We start from the raw sequence: 13618 nt of genomic DNA, 5'->3' as shown, positions 1-13618 counted from the left end.
TTTGGAAACCCGGCCTATCACTTTCCCTTATTGGTTTAACTATTTGTTTAGTTAACCAAAGCAGCTGCCACTTGTGTTTAGTTTTGCTGGTTACATATTCTGGTCACCTCTGGAGGGGGCGAGGTGGGGCCGCCACTCTCATTTTCTCACGGAGGGAAGTGAAGATCTGGGCTTTGCTTAGCGTTGTGTAAGCGGGAGGTGGTGGGGCCGGTTACTAAATCTAGTTCTGCCTAGGTAGTGTGAGGACATGGCTTGTCCCTGGATCTCTCAGAAACTCCGTTTTCTGATTTGGAGAATGAACATAGCACTGTGCAATAGTTTGTGAGAAGGAAGTGAGGCCACACGAGTAAAACATCTCTGCCGGTATTTCCCTGTACACAGAACACCGTGTGTTATTAGGTCACCTTCTTTTCTCTCTACCCAGCATCTCCTTGATGGTCGGGCAGTTGTAGCCTTCGTCTACATTTCTAAGCATCCACGCCTAATGTCCTGCCTACCTGGTAGCAAATTAGGGCATGGTTTATCGAATCCTCAACATAATGATTTCCCTGAGGACGAACTTAGAGCAAATTTCTTCCAGTATTTTAGTTGTTAACCTCTTCGTCTGCTTTGCAAAGGCCAAGGGTATGTTGAGATGGTTAAGATGAAGCCACAGTTCATTGAATCATACATTAAATGAAGTGAGGATGAGGCTATAATCCATGTCCAGGTGTCATAACTGCAGAGGTAATAAGCAGCAGGCAGAAGCAGAATCATAAAAATGCTCTCATCTGCCCATGCGTTTGTGTGAGGGCTTACACTACTCGTCAGGAATTTCCGGCTCTGCCATTTTTTTCTATGGAACTTTTCAATTGCTTGTAATGGGTCGCTGTGCTTCCTCCCCAGGCCTGGCTGTTATCAGCTCCATTCAGATATTCCTTCCTCTGTGGTTTGGAGTGCTTTGTGACACTCATGAATGGGTGTGCCTAGCTTCCAGTGATTGGAATGCACCTCTGCATCACGGAGACTCATCGGCTTTACTTCCTCACACATAGAAGTGTTGGAGGCGGTTACTCTTTTTCAAACACTTATTAGTTCTTTAAACCTCTAGGAAAATGGTTCTGTAAGATCAAAAGCCGCAAAAACATTTGTAAGAAGTCATTTCCTACTAAATTAATATGCTAGGTAGCAATGAAAAAACTTCCAGGGAGTCGAAGTTACCAATTTGAGTAATTTTTTTTTATTCGTTTTTAGGTTTATTTACTTTATGTGTACAAGTGTTTTTCCTGCATACATGTCTGTGCACCGGGTGTCCTCAGAGGTCAGAAGAAGGACTTCTTCTCTGGAACTGGAGTTACAGATAGTTGTGAGCCACTGTGTGGGTGCTGAGAAACAAACTGGGGTCCTCTGCAAGAGTAGTCAGTGCTCTTAACCTCTGAGCCATCTCTCCAGCCCCTAATTTGAGTATTTCTAGTCAGGCCTGTGGTACCAGGGGAAACAAGGCTGTGTGGAGGACTGCGTGAGTGTGGGGGACTGCGTGAGTGTGGGGGACTGTGTGAGTGTGGGGGATTGTGTGAGTGTGGGGCACTGTGTGTGTGAGTGTGGGGGACTGTGTGTGTGAGTGTGGGGGACTGTGTGAGTGTGGGGGACTGTGTGAGCGTGGCTGGCAACAGGATCTAGTCTAGCCCACAGTCAACTCAGTGAACTTGGGAGAACATTGAGTTGTATTGTCTCCAGCTCTAGAAACGAGCAGTCTTACTTTGTGAAGTCAGATGTGGCGCCTGAAAACTGTCATGTAGAGATGCGGCATCAAACTTCCACAGCCTTGTTTTAGTGTGTAGACATGCGTGTTAACTCTGCACCAGTTTTAAGGTGTGTTCAGCTAGTCAATGAGAAGTGGTGTAGAGAGGTAGATTTGATGTTTCTTAGCTTTCCATGGAGAAACATGGCCCTATGGGTTTCTGATTGTTTATTTGTTTTGTTTTTAAAATTAGATTCAGCTGATAATTCTGCTTCCTAATTATAATCCAATTTTTACTTTTTTTTTATCAATTTCACAACAATCTGCCAGGAAAGGGGGAAAATCAGTATTTTCTTAAAATCTCTTTGTATCAATTGCATGCAGCTGTCAATTGAATCTTATCCAGTGTTTTAACTCCCTTAAATTAAAATTTCTGACATCGCGCAGGCCAATACCACTGATATGGTGGTAGGCAGTTCTCTGTGAGCTGAAGGCAACTTAGTCTAGACACGGATTCCAGGCCAGCCAAAGCTGCCCAGTGCGACCTGTGGGAGAAAAATCGAAGAGTATGTCATAATTTCCTCTGACTATAAAAATGGAACCAATCTCTAGAAATGCAAGAGTGGACACGTAGATTTCATTGGGTATTTCACTATGCTACTGGATAAAAAGTGAACCAGGAGTGTGTATCTTGGAAGGCAGCAGAGCGAATTGCCAAGATCTCGGTAGGTGGCATGATGTCTGTTTGGTAAGACAGGAATCCCAGCAGCAGTGGTTTCTAGAAACAGTAAGTGAATTTACTTTTGAAAAGATTAACTTCTTAGTAAGTAATCACATTAAAAATTAAGGTGTTGGAAACAAGAGTTTTTGTAACTAAAATTGGTAGTATTTGTTTAGTTTTTGCGGTGCTGGGGTTGAGCTCAGGTGATTGACATCTTGTAGGTGAAAAGCAAATGTTTTACCAGCTGAGTTATAGCCTCAGCCTTCAGAATTATAATTTATAAGTAAAGGAAAACAGAATTTGACTGTTAAAGGACGGACTGTATAGAGACAAAGACCACTTCACACAACACTCTTAGAGTTGTGCTTTAGGTAGACAGAAATAGACACGGTCAATAAAGTCAGTGATAGTGCTTACTTACAGTGCAAAGCCCTGGGTTTAGTCCCCTGCACTCCAGAAAACAAGAGAACAAACTACATTCAGTAGTTAAATAATGTGGTCTTAGCTCCAAAGAGACAGGAAAATGGAACCAACATTGAGTTCAAAACCGGCCAAATCCATGTGAAGAATCATAAGAAGATGAGCTGTCCCTGAGCGGTGCTGGGGTAGCTTGCTAGCCATTCGAGGGAGGGGACGAAGAGAGCTCTTTATGTAAATCAGAATTACTAACGGATACGAAGGGTTTCTTGTTAAGAAACATGCATTAAACTGCTAGAAGACTAGTAATTAAAAACGAACCCTTCCATTCTTTGACTATAGAAAGAGTCTTAAAGCAAGATAACCAAGCGAGAATGTAAACAGAGAAGCCCACAGAGTTAATGATAGAGTTTACAGAAAATGGGAGCCCCCTGAGTGAGTGGCTCCCTTGTGTGCGGAGCTTGGAGCTTAGAGGTAGAGCTACAAATGGGGAAGATGTAAGAGTGAAATTCAGGGAGGATCAGTTCTGAGAAACAAAGGGTGTGGTAGGAGGGGCACAGAGAGAAACTATGGCTCCTTTCCAGAATCTGATTAAAACTCCGACCTTTGATCCAGAAAAAATGGCTTCGAATAGATACACACACTTTTGCGTGCAAAGCTGGGCACGGCAGTAGTGCACTGTGGACCTCCGGTAAGAGCCTTCATATAGCTTACTTATTTCCTTATTTTCAGTGCTGGCAAGCACTGTGGCACTGAGCCCTCCCACAACTTGCCCTTTTACTGTAGCATTTGGAAGTGACATAAGACTTCAATGTCACTTATCTATGCAATTTTTTTGTTTGGTTTTGGTTTTGGTTTTTGGAGACAGGGTTTCTCTGTGTAACTGCCCTGGCTGTCCTGAAACTCATTCTGTAGGCCAGGCTAGCCTTGAACTCACAGAGATCCACCTGCCTCTGCCTCCTGAGTGCTGGAATTAAAGGTGTGTGCCACCACCCAGCCTATGCAATGTTAAAGAAAATCACATCTCACAGTTTCATCTAAATGTCCAAAACCCCTGGAACTAAGGATCTGTTGCTTCCATTTGAACAGCTCGGAGGCTTAGGGCTTCTGAGATGAAATAAATGGTGTCAGAGCCTTTTTGACGCAAGTGGTCTTTCTGCCTCTCTCATTCTAATGGAAGACTCGGTTTTTCAGGCTTGGGACTCTCCAGAGTTGAGTAAAACTATGTTTGCCTGGAACACTTAGTGTCAGGTTGTGACGTCAATGGATGCCGGTTGATAACATTTAAACTCGGTTTGCAGAAAGTTCTGCTGTTACTAAAATACATTCTATTGATTGTCTACGCAATTGCATGCCAAGGCAAGATCTGGGGAACTGTTTGGTTATTTTGGTCAAGGCAGTTGCTGGTAATTGCTGGTTTTAACTTTTTTTTCCCCTCCTTGAATTACATGAAAACATAAACAGAGAATATTGGATATATGTACTTGAAGATTTTTTTTATAGTTTTACTACTGAGCTTTTAAAATACAAAATGTTATTTGTGAGGTAATTAAAGGTAACATTAAGGGAAGGATAAGGTCACAGAGGACAGTTCTATTGGGATGAATCTAAGTTCTTTGGACAAGGTGCCTCTTTGGACACCGTTTGTTCTCCCAGTGGGGCAAAGCAACGCTTCCATTTATCCGCTTGACCTCTTCTCATTACTCAGTGATAGCGACTAGAGAGAGCATCTTTGGTGTGTGTTCACCCATTTATTTCTAAAGTACGCAGACTTCTCTCCATCAGCAGGGAAATCCATAGATTCTGGGCATTTCTTTGCAAAACTATTTTACTGGTCACTGTGACTTGGAATTAATAGCATCATTAATTAGAGACGAATCTGGTGGGGAAGAGGAGAATGGGACATGAGAGAGCAGTAACTGCCGAACTCTCTGGGAATTGGCCACTAGGACCACTGGGAAGGCGTGAAGCTGTCACCTAGGCTTCTGGGGCTCTGGGCACTGTCCTGCGCACACGTTCCTTCTCCTCACTCTCAATAATCCTGCGAGGCGGCAGGTTTGACCATCCGTATCTAACAGCGGTGGGAACAACCTCAGAGAGGTTTTCATAAATACCTCAAACTGAGACCATTGGCAAATTGCTATCAGGATTTGAACTCAGGAGCATGGAGGCCTTAAGCCTGTGAATGCATGCATGCGTGCATGCGTGCATATGTGTGTGCATGCTAGCGTGTCACGATGCTGCCTGTGGCCATCCAAGAAAGGCTAATGCTGTAGTAATTTCTCCCCATTTGTCCTTTGGTTAGCTGCCCAGCATTCTTTTCAGTGTGAGTGCCACACACTCCAGTTTATTTTCATTCAGAGATAAGAGTACATAGAGAGCTGCAGGTCCTTTTATGGTTGGTTGAAATTTATTCTATATTTACTACTCACTGTGCATCAGAATGACTTGATTAGTTGAAAATAGAGGCATTAGTTCCTGTGTGGGATCTGAATAATGTACGCTGTGTAAGTTTCTAGCTCTGCCTTTGGAGCATGCTAATTTGCATTTGTTCTCTTTTCTTGTGCTCTTGGCAGATCATGAAAATTTCAAGAATTAAAATCAAGGTGCATGTGATTTTCTATACTTCATGAGAGGACAACCATGAACTTGGGGACAGACCCAAGTTACCCGAGAGTGCAGCTCCATCCCGTGTCCTCCTGGGGATAGTCACAGCGGTCTGAAGGTAAAGAGGACTTTGCTTTGGTCATTTTACTGGTTGCTGTCTGCCACAAGGCTCTAGGAAGAACACTATGGTGTGGTTCAGCACGTGCTATTGTGCTATTGTCTATGTGTCTGACTCCACCCCCTCCCTGTCCCCTTTCTCCCTTGTGGGGAAGTCTAAGTGGAAGGGTTGTGAATGATCGTGAATTTTTCAGCCATTAAAAAAAAAGTGAAATTGCCAGGGGTTGTTGGCACACACCTTTAATCCCAGCACTTGGAAGGCAGATCTCTGTGAGTTCGAGGCCAAACTGATCTACAGAGCGAGTTCCAGGACCGGCTCCATAGCTACTGAGATACCATATCTTGAACCCCACCTCGCCCTCCAAAAAGGTGAAAAATCATGACATTTGCAGGAAAATGGATGGAACTAGAGATCATTATATTAAATGAAATAAGCTGGATTCAGAAAGACAAATACATGTTTTCTCTTCTCTCTCTCTCTCTCTCTCTCTCTCTCTCTCTCTCTCTCTCTTTCTCTCTCTTTCAGGAGGTCATAAGCACAGGCTCCAGCTTGAGACTGACCTTGAACTCTTGATCCTTCTCCTCCACCTCGAAACTTTGGGGTTATACATATATACCCTATGCCTGATTTAGGAGTTTTTCTCTTGCAAGTTAAAAAAGAAGTCACAAGACTAGGAACTTCATGAAGGTATCATATCTTCATAGGATATATGAAGTTATATCAGGTAAGCATTTCCTCATCAAATCTGCATAATAAAGTTATAAGTTCATCATTGCTCTGCTTTCAAGGAACCAGTGAAGCAGAGAGGAAGAGAAGATAGAGATAAGGACGGGGGTGTCAAGGGCTGTAGTCACAGGACCAAATGAGGGCACAGCCGGGAGGCGCTTGGCATCACTGGAGGTGTCAGGGGAAATGTTCCAGGATGGAGTAATCTATTCCTAGCTACACTGGCCACATAGTTTGTGAGGCCCAGTGACTGAAAATGCTTATTCACTCAGAGACTATGAAGACTTTCAAAATATCACAGCAAATATGGGCACCTCAAATTGATGTTCCTTCCACCCAGAACTGTAGAGCCCACGATGGGAAAATGAACCCAACCCGGGCACCAGTGCTATTTGTTTCTTTTGAAGCATTTTTATAATCTAATTACACTCTAAGAAAATTATTTTTAAGTCAGTTTGGCGTGGCCCTGGTAGTTTTGGGGGAGAAACCAAGGACGTTAGAAAGGGTCATGGGGACATTTGCTATTAATTGCTCTTCCTGCACAGATCTGCGTTTTTCTGGAAAGTTTGGGGGATATTTGCAACTCTCTCTAGCAGCCTGCGCCTCTCAACCAAATGACATGTCAGCGACAAAAAGCAAGTTATTAGTCGTGTGTTTGCTTGGGATGGAACAGAAACCCCTCCTACCGATGAGATAAATAGTGCCGTGCATGGAGGGACACCACATACCTTCCTGCGGATGCCAGGCTTGGTCATGTGACTCACTTTGGCTATTAGTGAGGGGAAATGATGCAATCCAGACTGAGGAAAAGTTCTGGCCAACTCTTTAAAGGCCATGGCAAGTTGGTGTTCCCCTTCATATCCCCCACCACAAGTCCTATGTGTCCCCTGTCCTTCAGCCTGGATGCCGATGAAGAAGCTACAGGGAGTCATAGCCATCACGTGACATGTGTATGAGAAGTCACTGAGGTTAGGAGGTTATTTAGAACTTGGGGAAGGGGACTGTTAGGGCCTAATCACGAACTGGTTCTCACAAGTACAGTGTTCATCAGCTAAAGGACAGTCTGTGGCCTCACCCTCTGGAGAGCGGCATTGCCCTAAGGGCAATGGCAGGTTCTTCCAGGGGAGGATGTGCTGTGAATTCTGCTGATGGTTCTAGGATCTGCTGGGAAATCAAGCTGGACCCTCGGTGCAGGAAAGGGTTTGATGGCTAACAGTCCCTGCCCTGGCTTCCCATCTGCCTCTGCAGTTTACTGCCTGACTGACCTTGGGCAAATTGCCTGGCCTCAGTTTCCCCATCTGTAAACTTGGAAGACTATTTCCCCACTAAGCTGTGAGGGCAGAAGCACTTCCTGTTGCTCCTTTTATACCAGAGCTCCCTTCCATCCCGTTTACCTGCTCGGATTCAGTTACATTCTGTGTATTTCCATTACCTGCCCTTCATTAGAACAAAATAAAGGGGGCAGGAGGATCAAGAGAGGGGGGCTGGGAATATACCTAACTGGTAGCATATTTTTCCAGGACTTTCAAGGCTTGGGATTTAATTCTCACTGCAAAAAACAAACACTGAAAAACAAAACAAAAAGACAAAAATGGAAACAAAAGCAAAGAAATGACTCCTTCAAACAAAAGAAAACAAAACCAAATGAGCCAGAACACGGGACATCTGTAGATCCCCGCCGAGCACTCCTTTCTTGTCAAACACCGGTCCTCTCCTTCTCCAGAGACAACCATGATCGCTCACATGCTATTTTCATCTGGATATCTTATGTATGTTCCTAAATATATTACTTATTATCATAGCAAACACTGTTCTGGGTAGATAATGCAGACAGCTAAATTTAAAAAAATGCAGCAATATTCTTTACAAAGGACAAATCTTGGATGGAAAAATTAATTAAGTCTGAGTGTGGTGGTACATGCCTACAATCCCAGGACTCAGAGATCAGAGGCAAGGAGCTGGTGAGTTTGTGGCCAACCTGTACTACACAGTGTGATGCTATCTCACAAACAGAACAAGGAAAAATTAGCAAGACATACCATTTCTCAAAAGACAATGAAGGAGGAGGCACCTTTCTGTCACTCCTCAAGAGTTGTTTTTTCCCATTGTCACTATGGACCAGACCCTGGATTAGGAACTGGGAGTCAAGCAAAAGGGGACAGAAAAAGGCCATTCCTCTGAGTTTGCTTTCTAGTAGAATGAAGGCAATACTTTAGCGAGCGAACACAGTAACAGCCCCTTCCCACCAAGCATCAAGTAAGGGTCCCCAGGGAACGCTGCAATGAGTAGATTCAGTTAATGACCACAGTACAGCTGTTCCAAGAAAGGGCAGTGGCAATCTAGACTATATGACCTGCAAAAATTAAATGCTAAAGTAAAGTAATCCAACCAACAAAACAGGCTATAGTTTGTAGAATAAGAACCTAAAATGGTCAATAAATAACTTGGAAAAGAATTCAATATTCCTACCATTGGAAAAAGGCAAATTCAAAACTGATAAAGATTCCTCTTCACTCCAGTTAAATGAGAAAGAACTCTTGTTCAGTGCTGATGGGAATGTAAGCTTGGGCCGCCAGAATAGAAATTCTGTGGAGGTTTCTCAAAACCTGAAAATCAAAACTGCCAGATGACCCTAGTAAACCTTCTAGGAAATTTACCAGAAGGATGCCGAGCCAATGTACCACAGAGATACTTGTATATCCGTGTTTCCATTGCACTACTCACAACGTGCAAGAATTGCGCTCCAAGAAACGCAGCCCAGCTAGGAATCCATCAGGCAAAGGGAATGCGGTCCATGTACACAATGGAATTTTTCAGCCACAAAGAAAAGTGAAATCATGCTGTTTGCAGAAAAATGGATGGAACTGGAGACCATTGTGTTAAATGGAACAAGCTGGATCCAGAAATACAAATACGTGTTTTCTCTTACATGGGTAATTTATATTTAAATTTCTATACTTTTGCTTAGATTATGAGAGTAGGAAGGGGAATGTGAGAGAGGAGGAAAGATTGTAATGGGATGCAAGTGATATGAGCAGAGGAGGAGAAAGGGGACAGCAACAGGGGATGGGGGGATGCACATAACCATGTGTGATGACACGCGTGTGTGTAGCGCGGTAAAAAAGAACCCAGGAATAAATAAAGAAGAAGGGAAGTTACATTTATCGGGCAGCTGTCTTCTGCTAGTTTATCTGTTGCGTTTCATTAGTTTTCATAATGGCTCCTAGTGCTCCATTTTCAGGTAAGACATCTTAAAGTTCACAGTGGTCAGCCAACTTTCCCGAATGAGCCAACTGGTGAAGAGGGACTTTTGATCCTTCCCGCCCACTTCCTCAAACCTGACAGTTCTTTCAAGCAGGCAAACCACGGGCTTCGTTGTCAGGCCCTCGCCACTATCTTCAGTCGTGCTATTTTTAGACAATCAATTATTGTATCCTGGAATAAAGCTCGGGCTCAGCTTCCTGTGCCCTTCCAGGTAGTCTCCACTAATCTGCTGTCCTGTTGCCTGTTGGCTGCTCCTCTGTGAGCCCATTGCTGCCCCCGTGAAAGGACTGTGCCAGTTGCGGGATCTCACGTTCAGAGTTGTACAATGGTACAGCATTGGCTGTGCATTGCTCTTGATTCTCTACGATGTGCCCAAGGTTGTGTCGGACTGATCATCCGCTCTCTGAGCCCAGGGAACTGAAGACGTGAGTCCCTCTGACTGCAGTGAGAGCCCAGAGGATCCCTTTACTCTGTATGGAAAAAGATGGCCTCAGAGGCACTCTAGAGGCTGCTGGAGAAAGGTTGGCATGCCAGGGCAGTTCTGGCACAGTAAGGGAGGGGAGAATGACTCTGGAACCAGCCTAGGCAATGATCCAGTTTCGGGTCCCAAGATCAGTTATGGGAAGTGCTAGCTCTACTGACTGTCTCCCTCTGAGGACCGTGGTGCCGATTCAGGTGACTCAGAAGGTCTCTCTCTGTGGAGGACGTTATTGCTCAGTACCAGAAAACTACTCAGCCTTGACCTTGAAGGAAATGTCACATGCCCAACCTACATGGCATAATCTCATTTGAAACACAAAGATTTTATAATCATGAGCAATATGGAGAGAGAAAGGGCCCTTGCCTGGGTCAGGCCTCATCAGCATGATCACTTCCAACAGAGAACTCATCTCTAGGTAACTGTTATATTGGAGATGCAGTATGACATATGTCATGTTGGCAACATGCTTAAGTTTGTTCGAGAAAGCTAGGCAGCGGAGGAAACTGCGAACACACCCCTCTTGTAATCTCCTGACTACACTGCCCTGGTTGAACACACGTCACTCAACAGGAAAGTTCTAGTCTTGCTTGCCAGTCGGGGTACTGAGTCCTACCCTAGACAGGGGTGTGGTGTATGTACATGCAATAACGTAGAGCCAGCTCGCTGGGTGTGTGACAGCGAGTAGAGCTTTGCCAGCTTCAGCCTCCTGCCTTCCGTAGCACAACGCCCTTCGGATGGCTTAGAGGCACCAGGCTCTGTGCCTCCCAACTCCGGAGCCATGTTCAAACTTGTCCTCAATAAGTATGTGGTTCGGGAGGGGAACAAAATGCCGAAATAGGGGTGACTTTGAGGAGCCCGAAAATCTGCACCCTTTCCTGGCCATGCTGGCGGTCCTAGAGAAGGTGGCCTGGAGCCCAGAGATGACGTGAAGGGGACGGTAGGAAGTATGAGGCAGGGGAAAGGAAGAGCAGGCCCTCAGTGAAGTTTGTTTTCAATTTCAGCCAGGGGCTCAGAATGGCTGGCATAAATACCTCATTACTGCTGGGGTTGTTTGATTCCCACATCCTGGCTTTGTATTAGAATCACCTGTGGAGACTTAAGAGGGTGTAAATACTTGGCTCCCTTGTGGGGAAGTCTGAGTGGAAGGGTTGTGAATGGGGTCCAGGCAGCTACAATGAACAAACCCTCTGTGGGTCCCATACATTAAGGAAGCAATTCTGGGCGTGGCTCACTTTTGAAAATACAGTACTTTTCAAAAGGGACCAACACTAATCTCATGATTACTTCTTTGTGAGGAAAGTCCCCCAGACTGATTTAGGCCTTTTTGCCAAGACAGAAACGAGAGGAGTTCAGTGGATCAGCACTTATAGAAATGCTAGCTGTTCTTGTAGAAATGACCGTGAAGATGTTTGTTGCTCCTCTTAATTCTATGCATTGAATACTTAAGACAGTAGGGAACGTGTGTATATGTGTGCGCATGCTCATGCACATGTGTGCGCGTGCATGCTTGTGTGTATATGTGCGCATGTGTGGGCGCTCATGTATGTGTGTTGGGTGGAGGAGGGTTGAGACAGTGACTTATTTCTCATGTAGTCCTCCTGCCTCAGCTTCCCCACGATTCACTAAACTTCTAAAGCTGGAATTTTGAGACATTCTCTAGAAAAGTGACCTGATTTGAGTCAGCACCAATTGCACGCTAGGAGCTCTGCCTGGCAGTGCCAGGTGTGTCTTCCCAGGTCGGGAGGTCAGGCTGCAGTGGAGAACTGGCAAAGGCACCGTGCACGGGTGACATGGTGGAGACGGTGAAACCTGACGCCCAGGAAGACGCAATGATGCCTTGGCTGATTTCAACACATTCTTGCCAGTTCACTCTGTCAATTTCTGAGAACTGTCTTAAGGAAACGCTTACCAAAGAGTAACATAGGAAGAAGAGAATAATTGTATTTCAATAGGTAGCAACATCTGGAAATGCCATGATTATGAAGGACACACAGATTATTGAATAATGACGTCATTAGAAGGTTGGCACTGGAAATGCTCATAAGCTCTAGGAGCAGGCGAGATGCTTATGACAAAAAAAGTCAAAGTGCTCAGGGCCAGGACTGTTCCCAAGGCAGGATGTGGTGAGAAGACAGGAAGAGGCATGTGTCGGGGACCGGAGCTCTGAGCATCTTCTTCTCCCTGGTGCATGTAACAGAGATGAGCAGGTGGGGTCAGGTTGTTCTAGTCTTGCCAGCATCCTTAAAGAGAATAAATTGCTCTGGTTTGATCAGCGGGCTAATATACTGTTTACCTGGATTTATTGGTGATTTTGGTCATGAGTCCTCTGTGGAAAGAACTTGCCTGTGGTAGGAGGCAGTAAAACTCAGGAGATAGACCAAGAGTCAGAGAAGTGTGTGCAGAGGTAGGGAAAGGGAGGTGACCCGAAGACAGCTGTGAAGTTCCTGAGACAGATGTCTAAGCTGGACATTTACATGAGCCTGTAAAACCCCTCTCGTATGTGCGTGCGTATATGTGTGTGTGTGTGTGTGTGTGTGTGTGTGTGTGTGTGTGTAAGGTCAGAGGAAGATGGAGGGTGTCCTACTCTATACCATTGAGAGAGGGTCTGTCACTGAACCTGGAGCTAGACCAGCAACCAGCATGTTCCAGTCCTCCTGTCTGTCTCTCACAGTGCTGGGGTTACAGACTGTGCGACTATGCCCAACTGTCTTTGTGAGTGATGGAGATTTGAACTCATCACCACGCTCGAGCGACAAACACTCTTACTCACCGAGTCATCCATCTCACTGGCCCCTGCAATCCCTTTCTTAGCTAGCTAACATCATGCTAGTGGCCTGCCATAGAAAGAGTTTGGGCAATAGATTCTTTACTTTAAAAAAAATGTTTTTATTCTACTTAGAACCTGCCAAGGTTCTTACTTGTTTATTTTCAAAGAAACCTTCCTTACTTTCCGAAGTCCTGGAACATTTTGTGTGGTGCGTAGATGCTGTATTGATGAATCATTTCCCATTATATTACTGATAGAATTTTGGTCCCTACTGCACGGTCACTTCCTCTTGTGTCTTTTTCTTTTCCTTCAGCATCAGCCACGTTAACTGTTTCCTCACATCCTGCTCCCAACAATAGGCAGCTGGAGAGGGCTTTGGAGAGAATGGTCTGGGCCACAATGGGAATTCAGATCTGTACAGGGCAGGAAGATGTGGAGAGTTTGGGGAATTATGGGGTAATATGTGGTGAATTCCATAATCCAAAATAATTGACGGAGCACACACTAAACAGTAGGACCCAATGCTGATAAAAGTAGATAGAACTTTTTTTTTTTATTTTTATTTTCGAGACAGGGTTTATCCGTAGCTTTTGATTCCTGTCCTGGAACTAGCTCTTCTAGACCAGGCTGGCCTTGAACTCACAGAGATCTGCCTGCCTCTGTCTTCCGAGTGCTGGGATTAAAGGCGTGCGCCACCACCGCCCAGCAGATAGAACCTTAATATGTGTTCATTAATATGGTTCTTCAATTCCTCAACTTGGTAAATCCTACCCCTGCGTTCCCTCGAGGTACAGAGC

The 13618-nt window shown here is 44.8% G+C and overlaps 1 long non-coding RNA gene across 1 annotated transcript; it reads left to right on the top strand.

Annotated features, from left to right (window-relative positions):
* The first annotated feature begins 2426 nt into the window (after positions 1 to 2426).
* LOC126493260 (uncharacterized) lies at positions 2427 to 9348 on the top strand. The gene is made up of 4 exons (XR_007589784.1): positions 2427 to 2507; positions 5435 to 5583; positions 6109 to 6307; positions 7830 to 9348. It is a non-coding gene; the product is annotated as an uncharacterized lncRNA (long non-coding RNA).
* The last annotated feature ends 4270 nt before the right edge of the window (positions 9349 to 13618 follow it).

The sequence above is a fragment of the Alexandromys fortis genome, unplaced genomic scaffold, assembly GCF_014885135.2.
Source record: "Alexandromys fortis isolate MF-2015 unplaced genomic scaffold, M_Fortis_MF-2015_v1.1 scaffold_28, whole genome shotgun sequence".
In the NCBI taxonomy this organism is placed as follows: domain Eukaryota; kingdom Metazoa; phylum Chordata; class Mammalia; order Rodentia; family Cricetidae; genus Alexandromys; species Alexandromys fortis.
This window is presented reverse-complemented; position numbering and strand designations above follow the sequence as displayed.